We start from the raw sequence: 10,975 nt of genomic DNA, 5'->3' as shown, positions 1-10,975 counted from the left end.
TTCAAATAACTTTAAGTTTCTATTTAACCTAATTAATTAATTTTTCATCAAGTTACCTGTCACGACCCAACCTATGGGCCGGACCGGCACTAGGACCTGGGCCAGCCTAAAGCCCCCGAGGCCCGTAGTAAGCCTAACTGTTCATTAACCCAACTCTAAGGCCCATTGGGCCCAAATTCAAGAAAAGCAGACGGACAGTCCGCCATAAAATGGACTTTCCAACGGGAGTTTTCGACTCACCCGACTGTAAACACAATAAACCATCCATTGGGGAGCTCAGCTCACCCTCCACATACTCATCAACATAATAATAAATGGGAGCTCAGCTCCCTCATCCAATCCATCAAAACAGACTTAAAATATTAAGTTTACAGGTCCAACATGAATATAATATTACAGACCAAATTCAAATAATTACTGCTAACACATGCGGAAATTCTAGGAGTAAATAAAATTACACAAATATCGATAAACAACCTGCGAAGTATAAAAGCAGGTTAACCCAGAATAAATATCCTCCTGTGGCCTTTTAAAATTTTTGAACAGGTGTGAGCGTTCGACTCAGTGAGTAAAATATCAATCTTAACTATAATCTCTATAACTATCTAAACTAATGCACCTGTAGAGTGAAATGCAACATAAACAACATTTTCACATCATAACATCAAAAGGTAATTTGGAGCACTCACGGACCTGTAGTATCAATCATAACATATGGGGTGATCCCTATCTGACTCTCTTAAATCCAACTTTGGTGCGGTGAATTACTCAAGCTCGGACTTCCACTTAATAACCAAATCGAGGTCCCGAATTACTCAAGCCGTGACTACCCCTCGAAGGATCGGGTCCCAGCGAATTACTCAAGCCGTGACTACCCCATCCTATCCATAGTCCACACCACATCACACGCACGCCAACGCACGCACTGCTCCATATTACCACAACACCATCTATGTTACATCACCAGTTATGAATGCAACATAAATCGTGCCTTAATTTTAACTACATAAATATATGCATATAAGTGATGCATGGGCATGATGAACATATAATAATATCTTAATTATAATTAAAATTAATATTTTACTCACAGACTTGACGACAAATTCTTGTGGCGGTGGGCGGAGGAAGAAGGCATCGGCTCACCGACAATCATATTACATTTATTTAATACAATCGACTCAATACAAATAAAGAAAAAGACCAATTACGTCCTAAGTCAAATGCAGAAAATCCAGTGAGTCTCCCTATACCTAGGACCTACCCAACCCGCAAAGGGTTCAAAACACACTTCTATACTCACAATCCATATATCAACAGTTCAATCATATCACACAGCCCCTCCCAGGCCCATCAAATCAGTCATCCATCACAATGTCAAAATTTCAATTTAGTCCTTATTATTGATCATTTTTGCAAAAACTGCCCAAACAAGCTCTAAAAATTATAAAACTTTGCCCCGCGGTCCTTAGCAATATTACTAAGCTATTGCAAAAAGAATCGTAATTTTCTAAGCTACCACGAATATTTTATGGATTTTTAATCCTATTTAAGCACTAGAAAATTACGTAAAAAGAAAGGTTCGGGTTTACCTTTGCCGATTCCGACTTCGGGAACGCGCTCGGGATGCCTGACAATGGTGGGGTAGCCAAAACCTCGATCCAATTCGGAGACTTTTCCAGTGGTAGTGCATGCGGAAATTCACGAATCCAGGACAAGCCGAATTTCCGCGAATTGAGGATACCTACACGAAGCCCAATAATAATATATAAAAAATCAGGGGTGTTACATTCTTCCCCCCTTACAGAAAATTCGTCCTCGAATTTTACACAAGGCAGAATAAAACACATGATTATGCATTGAACAAGTAAGGGTACTTGCTACGCATGTCCCGCTCTGACTCCCAGGTGCACTCTTCCACTGACTGACTCCTCCACAAAACCTTAACCATAGGGATCTGTTTGATCTCAGCTGTCTCACTTGGTAGTCCACTATGGCTACAGGCTGCTCCTCAAATGTCAAGTTCTCTTTTAGCTCTATCACATCCGGCTGCAGTACATGAGAAGGATCGGGAATGTATTTCCTGAGCATGGAGATGTGAAACACGGGATGAACGTGAGAGAGGTTGGGTGGTAGCTCCAACCGGTAGGCAACTGCTCCAACTCTATCCGTAACCTCAAAAGGTCCAATATACTGAGGTGCCAACTTGCCCTTTTTCCAAATCTCATGACTCCCTTCATTGGAGAAACCTTCAGGAATACATAGTCGCCCACTGCAAACTCCACATCCCTCCGTCTGCAGTGCATAACTCTTACGCCTCTTGAAAATTTGTTTTGATCGTTCCACGATTAAAGGAACTACCTCAAGTGTCTTGCACTAGGTCCGCATCATGCACCTTCGCTTCCCCATTTCTATCCAACACGGAGAGACCTACACTTTCTTCCATATAGTGCCTCATAGGGTGGCATCCCTATCTTTGGAGTGATAATCGTTGTAGGCAAACTCCACCAAAGCTATTGCTCATCCCATTGACCTCCAAAATCCAAAACACTCATGCGAAGCATGTCTTCTAGTGTTTGGATTGTCCTTCAATTTGTCCGATGCATGCGAGGGTGGAAAGCCGTACTGAAGTTCAACTGTGTGCCAAGTGCCTCCTGCAACTTTCTCCAAAACCGAGAAGTGAACTGGGGCCCTCTGTCAGATATTATGGAAGCCGGAACTCCATGCAATCTGACTGTTTCTCGAATGTAGAGCCGGGCATACTGTGCCACAGAATATGTAGTCTTCACAGGCAAGAAGTGAGCTGATTGATTAGGCGGTCTACAATTACCCATATCGAATCATATCCTCGCGTGGTACGAGGCAGCCCAGTCACAAAATCCATAGAAATCATTTCCCACTTCCATTCTGGGATAGGGAGCTCTTGCAACTTTCCTGACGGTCTCTGGTGTTCAAACTTCACCTTCTGACAAGTCAAGCACTTGGACACAAAGTCTGCTATGTCTCTCTTCATGCCATTCCACCAATAGCTATCTTTCACATCATGGTACATCTTGGTGAAACTTGGGTGGACATTGTACAGTGTATAGTGTGCCTCTCGCATGATTTCATCTCTGAGATTGTCTACATCTGGCACACATATCCTAGAACCTTGCACTAGGGTACCATCATTGGCAAATCCAAACTCACCACCTTCACCTTGCTGTACTCTTTCTATGATCTTCATTAATTGTTGGTCTCTGTGTTGGGAAACTCTAACTCTATCTCGCAAGTCTGGCCTCACTGAAAAATGAGCCAACAAGACCCCCTCATCTAAAAGATCTAGGATTAAACCTTGATCCATCAACTCATGTACTTCCTGAATCAACGGTCTCTTCTCTGCTGAAATGTGCGCCAAACTGCCAGAAGATTTTCTGCTTAAAGCATCTGCTACTACATTGGCCTTCCCAGGGTGGTACTGGATGGGGCAATCATAGTCTTCCAGAAGCTCCATCCATCTCCTCTGTCTCAAGTTTAAATCCCTCTGTTGGAAGATGTACTTCAAACTCTTATGGTCGGTGTATATCTCGCACACTTCACCATACAGGTAGTGTCTCTAGATTTTTAGTGCAAAGACTACAACCGCCATTTCCAAATCATGGGTGGGATAGTTCTGCTCATGCCTCTTCAGCTGCCTTGAAGCATAAGCCACTACTTTTCCATTCCGCATCAAAACACACCCTAGGCCAACTCTGGAGGCGTCACGATTACAGTGTATCCTTCACCGCTCATAGATAGTGTTAACACAGGGGCAGTGGTTAGACACTCCTTATCCTCATCATTATAACTGACTCTATCGAGCTCTCTTCCTGTCCTTTGCATCTTATCCACTTCCCTTTTCCTATTTTTGGTATTGTTGGTATCATTTCAACCTGCTGTACTTATTCCTTAATTTTAGTCATATCTCATCCTTACACCTTTTCCTTCAAAGATGTCTATCCCATCATCAACTTTAACTTTCTTTTTATTTCTTAGTCTTATCTTGAATACTAGTTTCATTACTTCAATAATTCTAATCCTATGATTTACTCCTACCAGCACATTCTTCACCTTATGTAACACTTATAATTACCCATAGAAAATTTTTTTTTCTTGTATCCCCTTTTTTCCAACTTAACTATCAGAACATTATCATTCCCTATCAGCCTTAGTAGGAAATTGCTTATCCTGGATGAATATGAGCCCATAAACTATAAGTTCCATCTGAACTAACACGGCTGTAGGAAATATGTGTCATGCCTTAATTCCAAACAAGATACTTCACGTGTTCATTCTCCTTAATATAATCATATATACTGCCCATAGCTTTCTAAACTTCAACCTCAAATTACCCATCAGCAACAATTTCATCTATTGAATCTCAACCATAAATAGTACTTCCTCCAGCTCATAGTTTAAAGCGATTTGCAAGCCTTAGTAGCTAACTCAATTTAACTCTGTCATTACTCTGTTCGTCCTTTCATACTTAATACTAGGTATGCACTTCTGTCATTCTCATATCAGAAATTATGTATGAATTTGTGCCTACTAAACTCTCAATAACTAGGTCTCATTGACTCAGTTTTTGTTCCTTATATAACCTTCTAGAACCAAAAGCACAAGCTAAACTTGAAAAGAAAGAAAATATCCTCTTATATTCAACTACACCCGATTGTCATATTATAACGTTTCACCTAAGTTTCTTGGTCTTTATCTCCAAATTTCATCATCTCCTAGCACAATTATGCTCTACCTATAAGTTATCATCTGCATAAACCCTTTCTAGTACCATTTTCCTTCTTGACATAATATTTTATAATTTATTAACTTTACTTATACTCGACCTATGATTCATATCTATCATCGTTTTTATTGTGCCCTTAACTTTTGTTGATTCCTGAAAGATTTCTCTCACTAATAAATTCTTCCAACACTAATTCCACCCTTATCTAGGGTCATTAATTTAATCCCTTAGACTGACTTTTATTCAACTTACTGCTTACTAACTTCTCTTTCTCTACCTATTTAGGTAGTCCGCAATACCATCGCACATCTTCTAACATTTACTCATTATTATTGTATTCCATACCTCCATCACTTTTCTCACTAATGTGATCCCATTTTGGGTTTTCCATCCTTGTCATTCTCCTTGCCAAGAATAACACTTAGCCTATCCTATATCTTAACTTTGTTCCTTTTATTATGCGCTCTTTAGGTTGTCCTTTCATTTATTTCCTTTGTCTTACCCAAAATAGAACTTGACTATTCTATCCCTGGTTCCATTCTTCTTCCTAACATAATAGCTGTACTTGCTAACTATATCTTTCAGAGTCTCTATCGCGTTATCATATGTCTGTGCTACTCAGATTTGGTCCTTTGACCACTCTAGCTAGTACTTCCACTAGCATTTAGATTATATTGCATCTGCAATCAATTGCCCAAACTTTCATTCTGCACTTTCTTTATCCATTGGCCTTCTGTGATTGATCTTCGCTAATTTATTACTCTTAACACTATTATAATTAGATTATACTATTGTTTTGAATAATTTGAAATTAGAAAGGAACTCAAAGAAATTACAGTCATACTTTTATTGTATGATCTCTATTCTTATCCTTTAACTTACATAATACCCTTACTACCTCGAGAACTGATTCTGCAGTAATTTTATTTATTATTATTTTTATTATTATTATTATTATTATTATTATTATTATTTTCCATGTTTACTCAATTCCAAAACTTAAGATTTCGGGCACCCAAACCCGTCATCCAATTCAAAGGATTTACATCCATCGTGATCTGATTATATATGATTCCTATGATGGAACTTGTATCCTCTCCAGGATACCCGAGCCAACTACTCTCTACCACACTCTACAGTCCCATCTGGGACACTATTCCATAAGTCATCATTATCAGTAATAACCTTCGATCCATTCTGAAAAGATAGGACTATATCCTAACTTGCTGCAACAAAGGTACTACATCTACCACCTTGCCAGAACCATGTCAAGTTAATGACTCTTTTATCATATCATAGCTCTATAAATCATCAATTCATAGTTTTGACCTTCTCTAGGTAGTAGAGTTGTACTTTATTCCATACTGATACACACAAGGTATACTATTCTCACTCTATAAGTGTCACCTTTACTTTGCAACTAGTCCGAAACCTGCAGTCCGATGGCAACTCTTGATGAAACTCTAGCTCATCTTTGGGTAATCGAGTCACGACTCTAGTTATCACCCAACCGTGACCTTTCAATATTCTAACTCTAAACTCTTAGCCGAGTTCCCAACTCCTCTGCAAATATAGAACTCGTTACGCATAAGCTGTACCAAAGCGAAGCCATCTCAAACACCCTCATTATGGAGCACCACGGGGATGCACGCAGACTCTACACAATAATCTCATGTCGGTCTTTGTCTGCGACTTACAGAGCGGACATCGAGAATATTGTATAGTTACTACGATACGTCTGACGGACTAGGTCTCCTAATTTCTTATCTCTCTGAATCTTCTATTATCACAAACTTATTACATTGGGTCATCTCGATGATTGCGGTAGTGGTATCCTCATCCTTATCTAGGGAAACTGTACTTTTAAGACTCTCTTTTATGTACTCGTGTCTTACACGAAATGGGCACACCATTTAAACCCATACTGACAAAAATATAATATTTCTTGGAGTACGTATCCTCATGATAGATCTCACATGTCTACAAACTCTATTTCACATTTCTGTGTACTCCACGAAAATCAAGACACTAACTGAGGTAATCTTATATTTCCCGAGGTATAACGTAGAATCTAGAAACAAAGAATTACAGAAAAAGACGAAACAGAATCCTATACTCCGCATGTGACTCCTAGTAGACTCTTCCCAACACTTAGATAATTTTTCCCTATGAATCTGGAGCCTAAGCTCTGATACCACATTTGTCACGACCCAACCTATGGGCCGGACCGGCACTAGGACCTGGGCCAGCCTAAAGCCCCCGAGGCCCGTAGTAAGCCTAACTGTTCATTAACCCAACTCTAAGGCCCATTGGGCCCAAATTCAAGAAAACAAATGGGCCAGTCAGGCCATAAAATGGACTTTCCAACGGGGAGTTTTCGACTCACCCGACCTGTAAACACAATAAACCATCCATTGGGGAGCTCAGCTCACCCTCCACATACTCATCAACATAATAATAAATGGGAGCTCAGCTCCCTCATCCAATCCATCAAAACAGACTTAAAATATTAAGTTTACAGGTCCAACATGAATATAATATTACAGACCAAATTCAAATAATTACTGCTAACACATGCGGAAATTCTAGGAGTAAATAAAATTACACAAATATCGATAAACAACCTGCGAAGTATAAAAGCAGGTTAACCCAGAATAAATATCCTCCTGTGGCCTGTAAAAATTTTTGAACAGGAGTGAGCGTTCGACTCAGAGAGTAAAATATCAATCTTAACTATAATCTCTATAACTATCTGAACTAATGCACCATGTAGAGTGAAATGCAACATAAACAACATTTTCACATCATAACATCAAAAAGGTAATTTGGAGCACTCACGGACCACTGTAGTATCAATCATAACATATGGGAGTGATCCCTATCTGACTCTCTTAAATCCAACTTTGGTGCCGTAATTACTCAAGCTCGGACTTCCACTTAATAACCAAATCGAGGTCCCAGCGAATTACTCAAGCCGTGACTACCCCTCGAAGGCAGGTCCCGGCCAATTACTCAAGCCGTGACTACCCGTCCTATCCATAGTCCACACCACATCACACGCACGCCAACGCACGCGCTGCTGCTCCAAATTACCACAACAACATCCATGGTACATCAACGATTATGAATGCAACATACATCGTGCCTAGAGTTTAACTACATAAATATATGCATATAAGTGATGCATGGGCATGCTTATCATAGAATAATATGGAAATTATAATTAAAATTAATATTTTACTCACTGACTTGACGACAAATCACTGTGGCGGTGGGCGGAGGAAGAAGGCTGTCGGCTCACCGACAATCATATTACATTTATTTAATACAATCGACTCAATACAAATAAAGAAAAAGACCAATTCGTCCTAAGTAAATGCAGAAAATCCGTGAGTCTCCCTATACCTAGGACCTACCCAACCTGCAAAAGGGTTCAAAACACACTTCTATACTCACAATCCATATATCAACAGTTCAATCATATCACACAGCCCCTCCTGGGCCCATCAAATCAGTCATCCATCACAATACGCAAAATTTCAATTTAGTCCTTATTATTGATCATTTTTGCAAAAACTGCCCAAACAAGCTCTAAAAATTATAAAACTTTGCCTCATGTCCTTAGCAATATTACTAAGCTATTGCAAAAAGAATCGTAATTTTCTAAGCTACCACGAATATTTTATGGATTTTTAATCCTATTTAAGCACTAGAAAATTACGTAAAAAGAAAGGTTCGGGTTTACCTTTACCGATTCCGACTTCGGGAACGCGCTCGGGATGCCTGACAATGGTGGGGTAGCCAAAACCTCGATCCAATTCGGAGACTTTTCCGGTAGATGCATTCGCCGGAAATTCACAGATCCGAACAACTGTCGAATTTCCGCGAATTGAGGATACCTACACGAAGCCCAATAATAATATATAAAAAATCAGGGGTGTTACATTACCCTAAAGATAATTAAACTAAATTAATTATGTACATGTGTAATTTATTTTAATATCACATGAGGCCCAAACAATCAAAACCTAATAAAGATTTCTAAAATGCAAATTTATTTTACAATTACTAAGTATTAAATTATATTTATTTTACATGCCAAGGTTAGTTTAGTTACAAACAAAATTAATTTTAATTTACCAAGTATTTATTTAAATTAATTATATAAAAAAGTCAGTTAAATTAAAAAACAAAGTTAATTTTAATTTACCAAATAAAAATCTTATTATTACTACATTTTCATGCCAATAATTATTTTAAGAATTTACGGCTACTTACTTATTGATAATTACAGTTGTCATTGGGGCAAGCTACCCTTAAAAAAGGGCTTTCTCTTCTAGTATGGCAATGATATCTCTGGCTTACTCCCGTTTAGCTCCATGTAAGCTCAACGCAAATGCCCTCTTTGATGCTTACCTTAGGGCTACTTACCAATTTTGTTTGTAATAAAAAAAAAAAAAACTAAACAAAATAAGAAAATACAAATAACAATTCACATTTAATTCTAACTCTAGTCTCCTAAAGGACTTAAAATTCCTAATCAGTTACAACTACCTAATGGTCTAAGTCTTCCAACATGATCCAAACACTTTATAACACCTCTTAAATTAAAAGAACACAGAAAAATAGATCAAATATAAATTAAAACCCAAGAACAAACAAGAACTTGCATAAACATACAATTTTCAGATTTTGGCAGATTGAGAGTAGTAAGAAATCCGATTTTTGAAAAATAGTTAGACATGCCTAAAAATCATAAAAAAAATTACAGAAGACAGCTAACACGTCATACAAGATAGTAAAATTTATAAATTAAACAAATCCCTAGCCAAATGGCTTACACAAATTGTAACTTTTTCCAGTGATAGAATCACACTACTTTTTTGTAAAATTCATAACTCATCACCCATAATAGTTATGAATGCGAAACCAATTGGAAAATATTCATAAGATTCTGAAATTAATTTTAGACACTAGATTCACACAAAATTATTAAGAAACAAGAGAGATATGGACTTCACAAATTGGGTATACTGTAAATCAGATTTTACAGGAATTGTAACTTTAAATAGCCATAACTTACAAATACACAAGCTTTTTTAGTGATTCTTGAGCCTAAAACTAATAGAATTTCATGAAGAATATGAATATAATTTTACTAAAATTTTTACAGATTCAAAAGATAACAAAAAATAATAAAAATGTGAAAGGCAGAAAACTAAATATGTGCAGAGTTGTGTATCCTCTCAAATTAAGCATGATTACATGATCCACATGAATATGCAAGATAAATTAAAAGATAAAGAACACAGAATTAAATATTACATGGCATAGATCCTGAAAAGAAAACAATAAAAACCAACCTTCAAGAAATCTTACATGAAAATTTTCTCGAAGAAAGGAAAAAAAATAAGAAATGGCTAAAAGAGTTTCTGAATATATCTAAATTTTCTATAGCTCTTAGGTATCTCTAAATAGCCCTGAATATTTCTGAATCTTTTTTTCCTTTTATTTTTTCTTTTTTTTTTCTCTTTTTCTTTCTTTTTTCTCATCTTTTTTCTTTTCTAGTAGGGTATTTATAGGGTTTTGAGAGAGATGTGTGATAAGGTTTGGAGTCCTAAGGTGATAAGTTTTAGATAACTTAAACAACTGGAGTTGCAGAATCTGGGTGAGACTGGGATATGGAAGAGGTGTTCCAACCAATAGGAAGAGAGAGAAAGGGGGCGACACCAATATAGAGTGAGAAAGAAAGTGGGGCCAAGAGGGAGAGAGAGTTTGTATGGGAGAGGGATAGAGAAAAAAATGTTTTTTTTTTATTTTAATTTTTAGAAAACAAATTAAATGGGTCCTATTTAAAATTCCATTAGACTTTCTTAGGCTCATGGGGCTCAATTAAATTTAATTAGGTCCATTTAAAAATTACCCATATTAAATTTAAACAAAACAAAATTTTATTTAAGTTTAATTAAATTAATTTCTTAAAAAAACATATTAATTTTTTTTTTCAAGATCATGCCACAGAATTAATAATTCAGCTCCATACCTTCAATTACATCTTACAGTCATATAATTTTTCATTATTGAGTTTTCTACAGTCTCAATACACATACTCATCATAAAATAAGAGTCTACATAGATATTTTAGATGCTCATCTTTTAGATATATACAAGCACATTGCCGGCGCCTTGCAACGGGTTGGAACAATATATATA

General features: G+C 37.2%; 1 long non-coding RNA gene across 1 annotated transcript; it reads right to left on the bottom strand.

Annotated features, from left to right (window-relative positions):
• Nucleotides 1-305: 305 nt before the first annotated feature.
• Nucleotides 306-1,680, bottom strand: LOC131178487 (uncharacterized). The gene is made up of 2 exons (XR_009147422.1): nt 1,593-1,680; nt 306-526 (listed from the first exon to the last, which is right to left on the bottom strand). It is a non-coding gene; the product is annotated as an uncharacterized LOC131178487 (long non-coding RNA).
• Nucleotides 1,681-10,975: the final 9,295 nt, after the last annotated feature.

The sequence above is a fragment of the Hevea brasiliensis genome, chromosome 3, assembly GCF_030052815.1.
Source record: "Hevea brasiliensis isolate MT/VB/25A 57/8 chromosome 3, ASM3005281v1, whole genome shotgun sequence".
Taxonomy (NCBI): Eukaryota; Viridiplantae; Streptophyta; class Magnoliopsida; order Malpighiales; family Euphorbiaceae; genus Hevea; species Hevea brasiliensis.
This window is presented reverse-complemented; position numbering and strand designations above follow the sequence as displayed.